This window comes from Tupaia chinensis, unplaced genomic scaffold, assembly GCF_000334495.1.
Source record: "Tupaia chinensis unplaced genomic scaffold, TupChi_1.0 Scaffold000251_1, whole genome shotgun sequence".
Classification (NCBI taxonomy): Eukaryota; Metazoa; Chordata; class Mammalia; order Scandentia; family Tupaiidae; genus Tupaia; species Tupaia belangeri.
In genome coordinates this window covers 1,851,618-1,870,077 of record NW_006159731.1, presented here as the reverse complement: position 1 = coordinate 1,870,077, position 18,460 = coordinate 1,851,618, and positions in this window count along the sequence as shown.

Genomic DNA, 18,460 nt, shown 5'->3' with positions numbered 1-18,460 from the left:
TATGATAGTAGAGACAGTAGTGTACATATCAGAAACTATAAGGGCGAGAAGTGGGTGGTAGAGAGTGGGTGGTAGATGTGAGGTGCAAAGGGAAGAAACATTTATTAGGCAAAAAAAGTAATATTCTCTGTTGAAAAAAATCTATAGTTTTTGCTTTATAAAAATAAAAATTAAAAAGAAAAATAAAAACATAAAGAAATACAAACACTTCCTGTGTAAACTGGAATGTCTTTTCTCCTTTTCTTCCCCCAATTTACCCAATAAAATAAGAATAGCCTTATCATGAATGAGTGCCATCCTCAGTTTTCACAAAGAGAAAACAAACTAAGGGCTCTATGAAGCACACAAACCTATTTATCTGTTGAGAGTTGATATTAAGATAAAAAGTTGTGACTTTAAAAGGTAAATCAGAAAGCTTGAGATGTAAATTATTCAATTAGAAAACCTGAGATGAAGACCATTATTGACATGAGGGACTTCTCAGAATCTGCAGACACTTTAATTACTGAATGACCAACATGCTCTCTGAGAGTGCACGTGTGCTAAACATGCCTGGGTTGAGGTGGTGTTCCTGAGAGATGGTGTCTAGTCTATTCAGAGCCCATCATTTGGATCTTGGTGCATCCACACCTTCACCTTACCTTGTTTCCTATTTGTGGATGGGTGAGATGTTTGTTTCATCATAAAAACCAGCTACAAGTATAGTGATTATTCTTTTAGGCTCCATGAAAAGACTCTTCTGTATGAATGGTAGTATCAAAGGGGGGAATCCAAGAATAGTACTCCATACCATTGCTTAGTTCTGGAAATATTGTGGAATTAATGAACAGGATGGTAGGAAAAGCTTAGTGTGGTCACCCAGCTGACTTTTGGACCAGGGCTTGAGTGAGGGGTTAGAAGTCTTTATGAAGTTGATCTGGAGATGATGTGGGAAACAATATTGGGGTGAATTCAGGAGATGTGACTATCCAGGTGGGCCTTCACTCTCCCTGGGTACCACTCCTGGATCCTCCATCTTAAGATGCACATTCTGGGAGGAGGCTCCCTCCCCTGAAATTGCAGGCCTGCCTTGTGGTGGAAAAGTACTAATGGACTTCTAAGGCCACGAATAGAAGTTGTTTGAATAAGATCAGTCAGGGACTTCTTTCAATGGGGTCCATGAGAGGAGCCACAAAAGGTAAAAGGAGAGGAATGAGAAATTCTCAGGTTATTGAAGGCAGAGCCTGTCCGAGGTGGTAAGAGGGGCCACAGCAGACTCCAGAATGGACTGTTCTGTCACCATCTTTTTTTTTTGGAAAGGTTTTTGCTATAGGGCACGTGTGCTCGTCAAAAAGACAGAGATAGACAGAGATAGAAAGCGATAAATCACCCCCCAGGGGGGATGGCCATGCCGAAATCTCTTCTCCTCCATTCTCCTCTTAGGATCTTGGGCACTCATGCACACATGCCCGGCGTGAGTTTAAGTCGCTGGGTCTGGGACTTGAATTATTGTCGACTACATGAGAGTTCAGCGGCATATCCATTACACTAATTGCTGGTCCCACTGTTCACTCTTAGCCTTCAGTCAGCCCTGAATTATGAGCATCCATGTGCCCAGCATACTCAGGGAGGTTTTTGGATTTGAACTGGGAATCTCCCCTTGCTTAATTTTGCTGCTGTACCACCCTCTAGCTCCCAACATTTTAAGTTTTGCTTTTTCAACCAAGTGTAATTGTGTGTTTTTATTTTCTGGTTTTTTTTTTTTCCCTTTAGCATTCTCATTTTAGATTAGAAGTTGGAGTTTTAAACACATCACATCTGTGTGTGGGAGTTTTAAAAATTCATAGCATAATGGGATAACAGCTTGATTGTGAAAATATATGCTTCATTAATTTGATTTTCTGTTAATGTCTTCTTTTTTTCATTAAACTTTATAGTTGGCCAAGGAAGAGGCATATTTGTAGTAGAAAGAACATGGGTTTTGAAGTCAAATAGCTTTAGGCTGGAATTCCAGCTTTGTCACTTGACATTGTGGTAATGTATAGTAAGTCACAACAGTTTAAAATTTCCTCACCAGTAAAAAGGGGTACTAATAGTGGGGCTGTGTGAGGATTATGTGATCTAGACCGTGTACAGCTCTTTATAGAGAGCCTAGCTCTGCTATGTGCTCAATAAACATCAGCTCTCATTATTATGTGGCTGAGGTAAAGTGCTTACACAGAATTTGGCCAATTAGTTGTTCTCCCCTTACATCCCAACTTTCTTTATAGCTTAAATAAGAACGGATTTTTACCACAAACCAAGTCACGAGGTTGCATACTTTCTGAGATTTGACTTTGTCTTAGTTCATGTGGCGGGTTGAATGTGACCCTAAAGATATGTTCATATCTCAATTTCACAATAATGTAACTATTATCTACATGGCAAAAGAGTAAATGTTACCTTACATGTTAAAAGATGTGATTATCCTGAGAGGAGGAATTTAGCCTGGATTATGAGGATGGTCCCTAAATGCAGTCACGTGTATCCTTATAAGACAGAGGCAGAGATTATTTGGGACAGATGAACAGAAAAGAAAAACACACAGAGAGAAAAAGGTGATGTGAAGACAGAAGCAGAGATTGGTGTGATGAAGCCATATCTGCCAGAAGTTGGAAGAGGCAAGGAAAGATTCTTCCCTAAAGATTCTAGGAGTATGCTACTGTTGACACTTTTCTTTCAAACTTCTAGCTTCCAAAGCTATGAGAGAATAAATTCCTGCTTTTTCAAGCCATCCATCTTGTGGTAATTTGTTACAGCAGCTGCAAGACACTAATACACTGTATTGATCTGGAAGACAGCCCTTCCTTTCATTCTCCCACCAACTTGACAAGAAAAACAACCTGCCAGCAACCTGTCAGGGACCCATAACCCACACAGGTGCCTGCAAACATGCAGCTCAGCTTCACTGAACATATTTCCTCATAGAACCTGGGCAGAACTGGGCCCTCCTCACTCTCAGCAACACAGAGGCATAGAGGAGGACCTGGGAATGGCCCTCTTATCTCCCTGAGGCCTGAGGTTCTCTCAGGTATAGCTAAACTTTTTTTTTTTTTCCCACAAGTAGTGACAAAGCTTGCAATGCAAACACTTTGAATTACACAATCCATCTGCTTCGCAGGAACCACTGTATTCTGTAGTAAATGATCTTACTACAGGTCCTTCCCTGTGTGCGGGCTTTGAAAGGGAAGGCAGATGGGAAGAGCATGTGGGCCAGAAGCAATGTTGCTATGGTGAAAACAAAATTCTCAAAATTGGAGTGGAGAATTCTGAAGACTCAGGCCTCCTTCCTCATAGGTTTACAAATAAAGAGTTCAGTCTCCTTGGCTAGTGGTTTAATCTGATCCTTAAGCCCTCCAGTCGCCCTGTGAATATCTAATATTATCCACATTTTATAAGTGAAGAGACAGAAGCCTTAGGAGATGTTTGTCTAAGTTCATGAACCTGGAAGAGGGCTAAGACAGGACTTGAGCCAAACTCATCTGTCACCAAGATCTTAGCATAGAGATGTCCTGTTATCTCTAGATAATGAGAAAAGTAGAGAAATGCAGTTGGAGAGATTCAGGCTTACTAAATCCACCCTGTTAGAGCCCTAAAGGTCATTCTGCATGATGTCCTTCTGCCACTCTCTGCTAACCATGAGCCAGAGTTCTGGCCTTCACCTGTACCCCCAAAGTTGCTATGGCTGTAGATCGCCCAACATGAATCTTTTTATCATTCTATTGTCTGGATAAAGAACACCTGGGTCTCAGCCCTGTGTTACTAATTAGTGGTGCATTGTTATTATTAAAAAGGGCCTACTCTTGAATCTTTCTGTGCTTTAGTTCTCCTATCTGAAATGTTGGGGTGATGGATTGGAGGACTGATGCTCAAACTTTGCATTACGTTAAACTTTTCAGAAAGGTTTATCAGACATATTCTACACCAATAAAATTGGAATCTCCATGGGTGGGATCCAGGCATAAGCATGCTCAAATTCTCCCCATATGATTCTTAATGTTTAGGCAACTTTGAGTACCCGTGGATTATATAACTTCTCAGCTTCCTCCATATGTAATAGTTTTTGTCAATATCTGCATTTTAAGTCAGAAGATTCTGATTCTCCATACACGAAGAATTTATGGGAAAACCTCTGCTAATACTCTATACTCAACTTTTGTAGAGAGAATCTGTTTATTATGATTTGTCTAGAAATATAATGTTTAAAATCTAAATAATGGTCTAAAACTATTATGTTTTTTGGGGACCAGCAGATGGCCTACTAGTTATGTTGCTGGACTCCCACATTGTCGACTACAGTTCGAGTCCCGAACCTGGCAGCTTAAACTTACACTAGACGCATGTGTGTGCGTGCCTAAAATCCCAAGAGGAGAGTGGAGGAGAAGGGATTGTGGCATGGCCATCCACCCTGTGGGGAGGTGGGGTGATTTCTCCCTTTCTGTCTCTCTGGTGAGTGCACATGCCTTAAAGGAAACATTTCTCTAAAAAATAAATAAAAATATTATTATGGTCTTTCACATTTTTAAGAAAGAGTAAGTGGAGCCAGCAGATAGCGTAGTAGTTGAGAAGCTGGACTCTGACATGGCCGACCATAGTTTGAGTCCTGGACTTTGCAGTTTGCTTTCTCACTTTCTCTCTTTCTCTTTCTGATAAGTGCATACTCCCTATAGCAAATCATAAATAAAAATAATAAATTTAAATTAAATAAATAAATAATTCCTTAAGAAAAAAAGAAAAAGAAAGAGCCAGCAGGTAGCATGAAAGTTAAGGTGCTGGATCCCACATGATCAACTGTGTGGTTTCAGTCCCTGACCTGGTGGCTTGAAAATCATGCTGAGCAAATGTATGTGGGTATGCCCAAAATCCTGAAAGGAGGAGAAATTGTTGGGTGATTTTCACTTTCTCTCTCTCTTTCTCTGGGAAGAGCATGTGCCCTATTGGAAAACGTGGGAAAAAAAAAAAAGAAAGAAAGAAAGAGGAAGATTCATGGGATAATCAAATGTTTGTGTATCACTTAGTTAATTATTATTCTAGGGCTTACTCTACATAGTAGTCTGAGGTTCTGAAAGAAGAAAACAATGTAATTTAGTTACCCAGAACTATGTAAGCCCTCATTTGATCTGAGGACTGCTGAATTCAGTTGGAAATGGAGGGGTCTGTCCTTAGTACTTGAAGAACTCCCAGTCATAATAATATCAGTAATAATAAAACAGTACCCACTATTCAAAAATACTTATTGTACATCAGATAATGTCACGGATGCTTTTTATATATCATTTTAGATCTGCTACAGAAGCATCATTTTTTTTTCCATTTTATTGTTTAGGAAACTAAAGCCCAAAGAAGTTTGGTAACTTGCCAAGGTCATGCAGAGATGTAGCTGATCTGTCATTTCAATCTATGTATATAAGGTTTAGAAGGCTATGCTTTTTCTACCAGCACTTCTATAGTAGAAAGAGAGAAAAAAATTGAGAAATAGAGATAGACATAGCAGGGAGAGGACTAAACTTCATGGAGGAGAATCCATCCTAGGGTGGAAGAATGGCTATAAATTGCTCACATGAGAGGTACTGTAAAGAAATAAATATTGTAAATCAGTATTTTTAGGCTCATTCCCTTTAGAAAGTACAACACTGGAACAGATGAGTTCATTATGAAGGGCTAGTTCTCTGTGGGTTACATGGCTCAACATCATATTTCCAGCCAGGGCAAGCTCTTTGGTCGTAGGCAGATTTCCACTTTTGCTGACTGTCATCATTGATACCAAATGTACAAAGAGGAAATGGTGGTGACATACTTGTAACAATCCTTTTCTCTCTGGTGTTCATGTCCAATGCAGTGCAAACCAGCATGTTCTCAAGACACACACACACACACAATTAAAAATTAGTTAAGACTTGGAGAATATACTCCATACATGTCCACATGTGATTAACCCAGAAATATAAATATATTCTTTGAGAACCCACTGAGCTAAAATAATTGACCCATGAAGCCAGACACAGCTTCAGGGGTAGTAAACACACTACGACATAGAGAAGGAAAAGGGACAAGAAAGGAGCAATGAATTTTCTTAATAAGGCTTTCAGAAATCACCCTTTCATGTTGTAGCCAAAACAAGCAAAATTACCAAAGTAACTTAGGACCTTGCAGAATACTCAGAGACTAGAGAAAGTGGTTTAGATGTCAGATATTTAAAAATGATTCTGAGAACATTTATCACATTTGAAGAATGGAAATTTCCTATGAATACACAGAAAAGATGTGTAATGATACAGATTACCATGTATATACACACTGCAGAAGGAAAATGTGCACACACGGACACTGCAGGGCTAAACACACGCTTATTATAAGGAATCTTTATATCTGGAAAATTACCTCCACTCTGGAAATGCTGAGTAAGGAAGACATACCCTGTCACCGCAAATAATAACAACAGTGACAAGTCAGACACAGCCTTGAATGAGGTCATGTATCAACCCAATGTGAGTATATACAACATTATTTCTGAAGGGAATCAAGAGATGCTTATGAGGCTGTAACAATGAGATACTGAGTTAATAGAATGAAAAGGGACACATGATGCGTTCTTATGATATTACTTACTGTAATTTTTAAAAACATTTGAAAACATAACTAAAAATAAAGATGACTATTTAAAATAGCTGATGTGCTTGAAACCCAATTTTGAATATTTGTAGGTAGGAATATTTCAACAAGATAGAACATAAGCTTATTTTTCTCTGCCAAATGCTTATCAAATTAGAAGTGGGCATGCATAAGAGGTTTGTTTTCTAGGTGAAATCCTCTCTTCACAGCCTGCATAGCACCTCTCCCCCCCCTCCTCTCTCATACACACACACACACACACACACACTGCTTATAACGGTAAATCTCTATCATTGGACTGAAAATGTTAAGGACCTAAAGATGTGTTAAAGCAGCATTTTACCTTTTTGCTGATCAAACACAGAAGGAGTGCTAAAATCCATGGTAGCTTGCCTCATCATTTACCATCAGAATGACAAAAAGCATCCAGGTCTCTAGGGAGGAGAAAACACCATCTCACACATTGCAGTCAACACGACAATCAGACACACCATCATTTGCTAAGACCTTTGTGTGAGAATTAAATGTGCATTAGAGCTGCAGCTTATTGTCAAGGCAAATGATGAAAATAGGTAAATTTTCTATGAATACACAGAAAAGATGCATAATTACACGAATTCCTGTAACACGCGCCAGAAAAAAAAAATGAGTTACTCTATGGCCTCATTCATCAGCTATGCTTGTATGGAAGTATTAAAACCCTCCACTCTCAAACAAATAAGCAAAATAGCTCAAATTACAAAAAAAAAAAGAAAAAGAAAAAAAAAAGGAAAGAAAGAAAGAAAAAAGAAAAAAAAAGAGAAAAGAAAAAACACCACCAACAACAAAAAAACACCCACCAGTATTCCTGGGGACTACTTGCTTTGGATCTGGCCAGAAAAACACTGCAAGTCACGGAGCTTCAGCAGCTGAATGTCGCTTTAATCCAACAGAAATCTCAATGGGTGAGTGAGGACTCACAGGGCCAAACAGAGCATGTGCAAAGCTGCCAATGCAGTTTAGATTCAGCTGTGTTCTTGGTGGAGTGAGAACTGCATTTGGGTCATGTGAGCAGAGAGTGCCACCTCAATGGAGTAGGACGTAAATATTGTAGCAGGAGGCTCCCGGCCATGTGCTGTGTGGAGTAATTATCCACTTTCACAGCTCATCTTCAGTCTCCCTTTAGTTCTGTTGTTGGATTGACAGGGCAGATAGAGGGAAAGAAGCAGTGTCTGAAAAGATCTATTTCAAGGCTCAAGTGTCTGTGACATTAAAATTAAAACAGTCTGCAATCACAAAGGTGTTTTCTGTAGCACTGTATGTGTTAAAACCTGGAAAATCAGCCAAATGTCCATTATTGGAGGAACAGTTGCATAAATGGTAGTAAATTCATGCTTTAGATGTAAAAATTGGAGCTAAATAAATCTATTTGTATTTATTTGCAGGATGAGACTAATCAATTGTCAAGTGAAACAAACAAGGTATATGTTTCATTTGTTCACATTTTTATAAAAAATCAGCAACTACTCACTGTATATAAAAATATGCTTATATATGTTCAGAGGTACACTAACAAAGATGTAGAAAGACACATCCTTAACTGGTAACAATGGTCACTTCAGAGTATTACAATTAGAATAGATTTCTAACTTGTTCTTTATCAATCACTGTAATTTTGGCTGATTATAACAACTATTTACTATTCTATAATAATTTTTTTTGTAAGTAAAAATCTGATAGAGTGAATCCAAACAAGCAAAGCTCAACATTCTAGACACATCTAGATTTGGGGGTAAGTCAAACACTCATATAGTAGATGCTCTCATAAACACTATTGATGACAGTAATATTTATTATTATATTTTTCCTTAGTGTGTGAATGTAGAAACAGAAATAGAAAACATTTCCTCTCTTCCATGTATGACTACATTCGCTTTGATATGAACAGATATAATTTATAATTTCTGTTCTTTGATAGGCAAACTACTTTCTTTCATTTTATATTTTCCCAGTGGTTCACCATTTATTTTCCATGAACAAATAGACAGGTGTTATATTTCTGTGGCAATGCTAGCAACACTATTCACACACATACCAGCCGCACCACTCCAAATGTCCTGAGTTCTTTTATTCAGAAGCATAGGCAAAATATGGCACAATCAGCAGAGAATTGAATTATAGTGCTAAAAGCAGCACAGACAGCTGCCAGTTCAGATCCCCAGTTGGCCAAGAATATGCTGGGTGAGGGTATGCCTACCCAAGAGCTGGTGGGCTGGGGGAAGAGGTTGTGGTGTGATGACACCCTGTCAATGATGCCTGTCTTTCTCTTTCTCTGTATTCTCTATTGTGAATAAAATAAAAACAAAGAAACAAAAAACAAAAGCTTTAAAAAATAGGCACAATATGGTACCAGCAGCTGGCATGCTGGTTAAGGTGCTGGATCTCACATGGCTGACTGTGTGGTTTGAGTCCTGGATCCAGCAGCTTGAAAATCACACTGAGTTATGTGTGCCTGTGTGCCCAAAATCCTGAGAGGAGAATGGAGAAGAAGGGACTATGGTATGGTCATCCCTCCTGGGGGGTTTCCTTTTCTCTCTGTCTCTCTTTGTCTTTCTTGAGTGAGCATACACACCCCATGGGGTGGGGGGAAAGAAAAGAAAAGAATGAAGAAAAGTCAAAACAAACATATATTTTATAAATCATATCCCAAAAAGTGCTCCATCAGTAAATCTCTTGTGTTTCCCAACAGTACTTTCTTATATTAACCATGGAAACCAAACGGAGGGCCTAAGAATGGATAGAGAAGATAACTGTGAATTACACTAGCAGATCCTCAGTCTGGCTCAAACTCACCCAACTGACTGTGAAAGGAGTTGTTGCCATTCAATCCCAGAAGAGGAAAACAAATGATTTGGATGAACATTCCTTTCATTCATTTGTTTATTAATTTGTCAATTGCTAGGCAGGAATACTATGCTCCAGTTATTTCTCTTTTTTAGAATTATTTATTTAATTTTACTTATTTATTATTATTTTTCAACTTGACCAGAGGAGACACAGAGAGAGAGAGAGAGAATGAGAAAGCAAGTCTTCAGGTCCGGGACTCAACTGTGGTCGACCATGTGAGAGTCCAGCACCTTAACAACCATGGCATTTGCTGGCCCCAACTTCAATTGTTTTGTAGGTGCTGACAATGCAGCTATGAATAAGACAGGAAAGTTCCTACACTCATGGAGCTTACCTTTTGGGTGTGACTTGGACTTCTGACTATGCTGGCATAATCGAGACTGAATTTACCCTCTTGCCTTATATGACTAGAAAACTGGGCAACACATAGGTTATGGAGTGGTGGACCACAGTAGAGTGAAAACTGTCATTGGCAGTTAAATACATAATTAAAAAAAAAATCTAGAACTATTGTCCAATATGTAATATATAATGTTCAATATTGAAGAAGATGGATAAGTCTATATCCTCAATTTGATTATTATATACTGTATGCAAGCTTTGAAAAACCATACTATACCCCACAAAGATGTACAGTGAATATATGCGAGCCAGAAATCACAGTGAAAACAAAGAAAGAAAACTAGACAACATAACTGAAACCATGGTTGTCAGACAGCAAGCATCACAGGATGGAGATCCCTGGGAGAAGAGAAACAAATGCGGTTAGTTTGACGAGTCTTCAGCTCATGCTACAGAGAATTTCCAAGCTGCAGTGTATGGAGGGAATAGTGAGCTGAATGGTTTGTGGAATGTCCACAAATAAATCCATGTTCTAATCTGCAAAACCTGTGAATGTCACCTTATGTGGAAGGGGATGTCTTTGCTAATATAATTAAAGATCTCAAGTTGACGTCATCATGGGTTATCTGGGTGGGCTCTAAACCCAATGACAAGCATCTTTATGAGAACTGCAGAGACAAAAGAGGAGGAGTGCACGTGGACCTGAAGGCAGAGATTGAAATGATAGAGCTGTGAGCCAAGGAACATGTGTAGCTCCCAGAAGTTGAAAGAGATGGGAACAGGTGATCTCCTGCAGCTTTTGGAAGGAATGAGACCCTGTCAACATCTTGACATAAAACTTCTGGTCTCTAATAATTATTGGGAAATGCATGGAAAAGACTTTGAATGATAAAGCGGGGAGATCGATGCCTCTGTATTGACTGATATGCATGGCATTCCCTTTTGAAAAAGCAATGGAAGTCAATGTAAAGTTATATGTAATCCAATGTAATATAAAGAAGATTATGATAATAATAAAAAAAAAAAAAAAAAACTTCTGGTCTCCAGAAATGGGAAGAATAAATTTCTGCTGCTTTTAGTCACCAAGTTTGGGATAGTTTGTTATGAGAGTTTCAGTAAACCAATGTAGAAGAACTCTCAAAATAAATGCAAAGCTTCTAAAATTGTAATACTTCTATGAGCATTTATATCATTACCAAGCCAAATTAAAACACAGTCATTTTTCACACCTGCAAAAGGGCCACTTTAGACTCCTTACTTATTTGACTGAATAAAGACAGTCAAATATGGTGAACAGGGCATGAGTTGGGTTTATTCCTCATTAAGTGTGTGATTAGGGCAAGTTACATGTTTTTTTGTTTTGTTTTGTTTTGTTTTTTAACAATACAGATAAACTTTTACTGAGTGTTCTTTCAGGACTTCTTTTTTTTTTTTTACATTTTTTTCTTTATTTACATTCATTCACTGTACATCATTATAGCATACAAAATGAGATTTTTCCATTGAGAATACACGGTATATTGGCTCAATCAAGCACATCAACATATATGTTATTGTCAACAAATCATTTTCCATTTCTTGTTTTCTGTATATTTTGCCTTTTTTCCCATCCTTGATTCCCTATCTCACCCTCTGCCATCTCCCACCCTCCTCCCACACTGTGTCTGGTATCTATTGTTGCTTTCTATGCCTCCCCCATTTTATTGTTTCACTAAATATCTTAATAAATCTAAATATTTTCAATAGCAAGCACAGCTGATATGTACATATCCATGAACACAAGTCTGACTTTAGGCATAAACCTCAGTGAATAGAATGAACATACTATAAAGTAGCACCTAACTAGGGCTATATAGCTTAACTGCAGTCATCAAATAAGTATTTTTAATGCTTTTTTTTCTTCTGAAATTTTTATTTTATTAATTTACATTCATTCCCTGAGCATCATCACAACATTCTAAATGTGGTTTCCCATCTAGAATATACTATATAGTGGCTTAATAATGCATGTTATCATCCATAATATTCCATTTCTACTTTCATATATATGTTTTTTACCCCATGTCTAGCCCTCTGCCCTATTCCACTCTCTTATTACACTATCTCTGCTGTCTACAGTTGTCTTCAATTCCTTTTCCCCCAACATTTCGTTGATCACACAATATCATAAGTAATCTAACTACTTTCAATAGCAAGATCAGCCGATGGTTTCAAGAAAAGCAGTTTTGAACTGGTAAGGATATTTCTTTGAAACTTAAAGCCTAGAAACAGGTTAGTATTCTGTTCAAATAGTCGGAACATGAATCTATTGATAGCTGAAGACAGGACAAAAATCCTTAAAACCGGACAACAAAGCTTAGAAGAAAAGCAGCAATATTTTAGTCAAGTCGTAGAATACTGTTTCATCAGTTCAGTCTCATGTACTTAATCTTTCTTCTGTATCTGTTGAGGTTCGATGTTCCAGATTGAAATCTGGGATGTAATACTCAACTCCAGCTTTTGGCCCTACAATTAAGTTGCCCATTTTCTTAGTTTCTGAACTCTTATTTCTGTGTGTCTGCATTTAATTTTACTGACATAGCACTCCCTTAAGAACTTCTTGGAGATCCGGTCTGGTGCTGGTAAATTCTTTCAGGTTTTGTTTATCTGGGAAAGTTCGTGTCTTTTCTTCCCAAATGAACGATAACCTTGCTGGGTACAGAATTCTCGGTTGAAATTGCTTTTCCCTTAATACTTTGAATACATTTTCCCATTCTCTCCTCGCTCTCATTGTTTCCGATGAGAGGTCTGCCGTTAGTCTGATGGGATACCCTTTGTAGGTAACTTGCCTTTTTTCTCTTGCCAGTCTTAGTATCTTGTCTTTGTCTGTGGTTTTGGTCAATCTGGCTATAATGTGTCTTGGAGAAGATCTTCTTGGGTTGATTCTATTTGGGGTCCTCTGTATTTCTTGGGAATGGATCTTTGAGTGCCTCTCCAGGTTTGGAAAATTTTCTTGTAAGATTTCATGGAATAGATTATCAATGCCCTTATGAGTCTCTTCACCTTCTGGGATGCCTATTATCCGGATGTTTGGACGTTTGATGGTATCTAGTACTTCTCGCATATTATTCTCAAATTTTTGGGCCATTTTCTCAGTCTTCGCGGTGGATTTTTCTAGGCCAACCATTTTCTCTTCTACATTAGAGATTCTATTTTCTGTATGATCTAGTCTGCTTTTAATACTTTCAAGGGAGATTTTGACTTCTTGTATTATAGCCTTCATCTCTAACAGTTCCATCTGATTCTTTTGTAAAGTGTGAAATTCCTCCTTTAGATCTTGCATGAATTTCCTCACCTCCTGGAACTCTTCAACTCCTTTCTCCTTTCTCTTCAGCAGTTCCTTGTCTCTCTTCTCTTCCATCTCTGTTAGCTTTGCCATTATGAATGTTCTGAATTCTTTATCAGACATTTCCATGATTTCCATTGAACTGTGTGTGGATAAAGAGGGGCTATCCTTTTCCCTTGTGGGAGAGGTATTTTCTTGCTTCCCCATATTTCTTGTGGTCCTGCAGCGATTTCTAGTCATCTGGTGGATGGTCGGTTTCTTCCCAAACTTGGAAGTTCAATCACACGAGTTTTGAATGCTGGAGGCCCAGTTATCAGTGGGACATCTTCCTTTCTCCCCAAATGGCTAGATCGCAGGAGCCATGGAGCTGTCTGTCTCTTGAAGAAGGGCTGTTCACACGAGTTTTGAATGCTGGAGGCCCAGTTATCAGTGGGACATCTTCCTTTCTCCCCAAATGGCTAGATCGCAGAAGTCATGGAGCTGTCTGTCTCAAGTTACATGGTTTTTAAGCCTTAGTGTCTTAATCTGTGGGAACTTCACTCCCTAACTTCTTGTGAGAGTTGCCAATTATCAGCATTCTTTCTACTTCCAGGGTTACAAACCTGGATATAATTCTTACTAAACAATCAAAGCCTAGTGTGAGGTAGTATTTGGTTGTATCTTCATTGCATTTTGAATAGGGCATTATTCACATGTATCCGGTGCCTGCAGTTCATAAACTCATGCTCTACATGACCATGCAAAATCTGGTTCTTTCTTCTCTCTTCACTTCTCACCACTTTCTCTGTAATATCTGGTCATACTCATCTCCCTTCTATTCCATGAACATGACATGCCCTTTTCTACCCTCACCTCCAAATTCTGTCTCTCTGTTTCCCCATTTCATAGGGGCTCTCCCTGACCACATTTTCTAAGAGTCCTCCAATCTTGTTCCTTATCAGTCACATCCTACTCCAAAATGCTAACTTGAGAATTATAATGAGAAATACCCTTCCAGGGAGACAGGACCTTTTTCCATATTGTGGTTTCTGTCCAATTTAATGCTCCTCAGACTACCTGTGGTGAAGGATTAGGTTTTTTAAATGTTCAAACTATCATTAATCAAGGTTTTCCTTTAAAAATGATAAAAATTAGTAATGGAAATATAAGAAGTAAGAATAGATAATGCAGGGAACCAGCAGTTAGCGTAATGGCTATGTCGCTGGACTCCCACGTAGTGGACCATGGTTCGCGTCCTGAACCCGGTGGCTTAGAACTCACGGCGGGCGCGTGTGCGTGCGTGCCCAAGATCCCGAGAGGAGAATGGAGGAGAAGGGATTGTGACGTGACCATTCCCCCTGGGGGTGTGATTTCTTGCTTTCTGTCTCTATGTCTCTCTCTGTCTGTCTGGCGAGCGCACACACCCTATAGCAAAAACCTCTCAAAAAAAAAAAAAGAAAAAAAAGAATAGAGAATGCAAGTCCCAATTTTTATTATTAGATTCAGTAGACATAATTGTATGTGTTAATAAATATAACCAGAACATAGGATAAAATAAAATTATAGGCTGTAGGAGGTGGTGTAGCAGTAACGCACCTGGACCCATACGGGAAAGGTCCTGGTTCACTTCCTGGGACTTGCTTGAGCACACCAAGTATATGAGTACCCATGATTGGACTGACTGGGACTGGAGATGAATCATGATGTGAGGACCCCATTGTGGGTGACCGTTTCTCTATCTCTCAGAGGAAATAAAGTAAAAAAAAAAAAGAATTATAAAAATAGTGCATATTGTCATTTAAAGTTCATTTAGGCATTAATTTACTGTGTTGTCCAAAATGTTAGATACTAATCACATGTGAGTTGTTTAAATTTAAATTAATTAAATTAAATTAAAAATTCAATTTCTTAATTAAAATAGTCTCTGCATTTTTACTTCATCCTCATTACAAATTTCAGCTGTTTGAGAGATGTTGGTAAAAATAATAAAAATCAAGCTACAGACAGACAAGGAGAAAATACTTGCAAAACACATATTTGACAGAAGATTTGCATCAGAATCCTTAAAACCTAGTAAGTTGAAAAACAACTCAATTTTAAAAAGGGCAAAGATTTGAACAGACATGTCATCAAAGAGGAGATACACATGGTAAATAAACATGAAAAAATGCTCAGTGTCATTAGTCATTAGGATACTGTAAATTAAATCACAATAATATACTACTATACAACTGGAACATCTTGAAAAAAGAAAATCTAAGGTCACATCATATGCTGCTGAGGATGCTGTGACTCTCATACATTGCTGATGGGAGAATACAAAATGGTGCTGCCATTTGGAAAACAGTTTAGCAGTTCTTCAAAATGTTAAGCATAAATATGGCCCAGAATCCAACTCTCATGTATTTTCTTAAAAGAAACAAAGACATAAGTTTACACAAAAACCTGTATGTGAAAGTTTATAGCAGCTTTATTGTTATCTGAAGTTGGAAACAACCCAAATGTTCATCAGCTGGTGATAACTGAGCTGGGGTGCATCTATATGGGGGACTACTACTCAGCAACAGAAGAGAATGAACTACTGATATGCAGTTGATAGATGAATCTGAAACTCATTAGGTTGAGTTAAAGAAGTCAGATCCAAAAGGCTACATACCACGTGATTCTATTTGTAAATCATTTTGGCAAAAAGGATAGGGACATAAATCAAATTAGTACATTCCAAGGGGAAGAGAAAGAATGACAAGAATCATGAGAGAACTTTTGGAGTGACAGAAATACTCTGTATCTTGACTGTGGTGCAGGTTACACATCCTGTATGCATTTGCCAAACTCATTAAACTAACCATTTCAAAAAGGCGAATATTACAAAGAAATCATACCTCAATAAACTTGAAATAATAAGCAATACAAATTATTCTTCTATGAGGGCACTTCAAAATGTTTGTGGTTAAATGGAATTAAAGTATGAGTTTATTTGGGTGCAAAAAATTTTGAAGTCCACAACTTTTTCATAATAGCATTTCCCATGAACTTTCCACCATCATCTAAGTTAGCTAATATTGTTAACCTAAATAGCAGAACGAGTTTGTTAAAAATTAAAATGATTGAAACTAGCAGGTTTTAAAACTTCATAAATATTAACTTTTCTCAAATAGTTACATGCTTTTAGGGCATAGCTGACAGACATCACATATTTAATACCAACCTACTGTGCAAGACTTTCCATGCAAGTTTGACAGTGCCCAAACTGGTCTTCACGACATTCCATGAGACCAGTCTGCCATCACAGACTTGGAGGGAATGGTGATATCAAGTTGCTGTAACCATTTCTAAATGGCTACATTTAGAGATACTTTCAATTTTTGTGCATATCTTGTCTCAAAGTTGTTAACAGTACTGGTCTGGCGTAAGCCATGGCTCACTCTTCGAGTAATGTTGTTCTGACTTCTTTCCTTTTTTCTTTTCTTTCCTTTCCTTTCCTTTCCTTCTTTCTTTCTTTCTTTCTGTCTTTCTTTCTTTCTTTCTGTCTTTCTTTCTTTCTTTCTGTCTTTCTTTCTTTCTTTCTGTCTTTCTTTCTTTCTTTCTGTCTTTCTTTCTTTCTTTCTGTCTTTCTTTCTTTCTTTCTGTCTTTCTTTCTTTCTTTCTGTCTTTCTTTCTTTCTTTCTGTCTTTCTTTCTTTCTTTCTGTCTTTCTTTCTTTCTTTCTTCATTTCATTTTCTTCCACACATTCAATCACATTATTATTCATCTTACAAAATAGATATTTCAACAGGTGAACATTTCTCCCTAGTACTGTTGATAAAACTACGAAATATCTTCAACAGATAATACCACACCTCTTTGTGCCTCCTCTTGAGGTGGGCTGCTTCTCATCAGCCAGGTCTAGGCCATGAGAGGCATTCCCTCACTTCATATTTCATTTAAAGGAACAGCTGTCTCCCTGTCCAATCTCAATTACACTTAATGAAATGTCCTTATTTATCCCTTTTCATAATTATCATCATCTATAATTAACTTGTAATTCATTATGTCTTCATTGTCTTATAGACAATACTGTCAGTTCCCAGAACTGTTAATGTGCTTCAGCTGAATTCAATGCCAGTAGTATCTGTATGTATTTTGGTCTAAGGGCATTTTCTCAGAATACAGATACCACTTGGCTAGCCCTGGAGATGTACCAAAAGTGCATTAATCATCACCCCCACCATTCCCAGCCCACAGCAACTCTGGAGCTGGTCTATTGGCACCAGATCCCTTTCCCCAGATGGGACTATTCAGAGGCAACTCTGTCCCACTCCATTTCCTGTTTCCTTCTTTGGGTTAGGCTCCACTGCCACCTGCAACAACAGATTTAATAACACACTTTTCATGGACTGCCATTCCCTTTCTGCATAACTCCTCACTGTCCTACTGATATTTCCTGTACTTCTCCACTAGTTCCCTGCACTGGAATCCTTGTCTCAAGGGCTGCTTTTGGGGAAACCCAAACTAAGAATTTCTCCACTAAAGGGTAAATTCATAGGGCAGAGGCCTTGCACGCTTTGCTCACTCTGTTCCTGTAGTCTATCCAGCACAGAGAGGGACACAAAGGAAGTACTCAATACATATTTAGTGAAAAAATGAACACCCGTAGAGGACTTTCCTTGCACAACCAGCTGACTCTTCAGCTGAACAGTCTTTCTTTAAGGTCATTCCAAGATCCTTGAAATCATGTGACATTAGAAACCAAGTAACTATTGTTCATCAGGGTAATTCCTTATTAAGATCTTTCTGGTGTTCGCATCTGAAGTCCATGACATTTTTTTTTTATTTAAATTTATTTATTTACATTCATTCACTGTACATCATTACAACATGCAAAATGAGATTTTCCATCCAGATTACACTGTATATTGGTTCAATCAAGCACATCAGCATATATGTTATTATCAACAAATAATTTTCCATTTCTTATTTCCTAATGTTTTTCTTTTTTTTTTTTCCCCTCGTCCTTGATTCCCTATCTCTTACCCTCTGCCATCTCCCACTCTCCTCCCACATTGTCTCTGGTATCTATGCTTGCTTTCTTTTTTTTTATTTATTAATTAATTTATTTATTAATTCACTTTACACCATCCCAACACACAAATGAATTTTCCATCCAAAATACACTGTGCATTGTCTCAATCAAGTACATCCACATACATGTTCTCAGCAAATAATTTTCCAATTCTTACGTCCTGCATACCTTGCCCTTTGTCTTGCCATCCCCGATTCCCCATCCCCCACCCTCTGCTATGTCCCACCTTCCCCCCC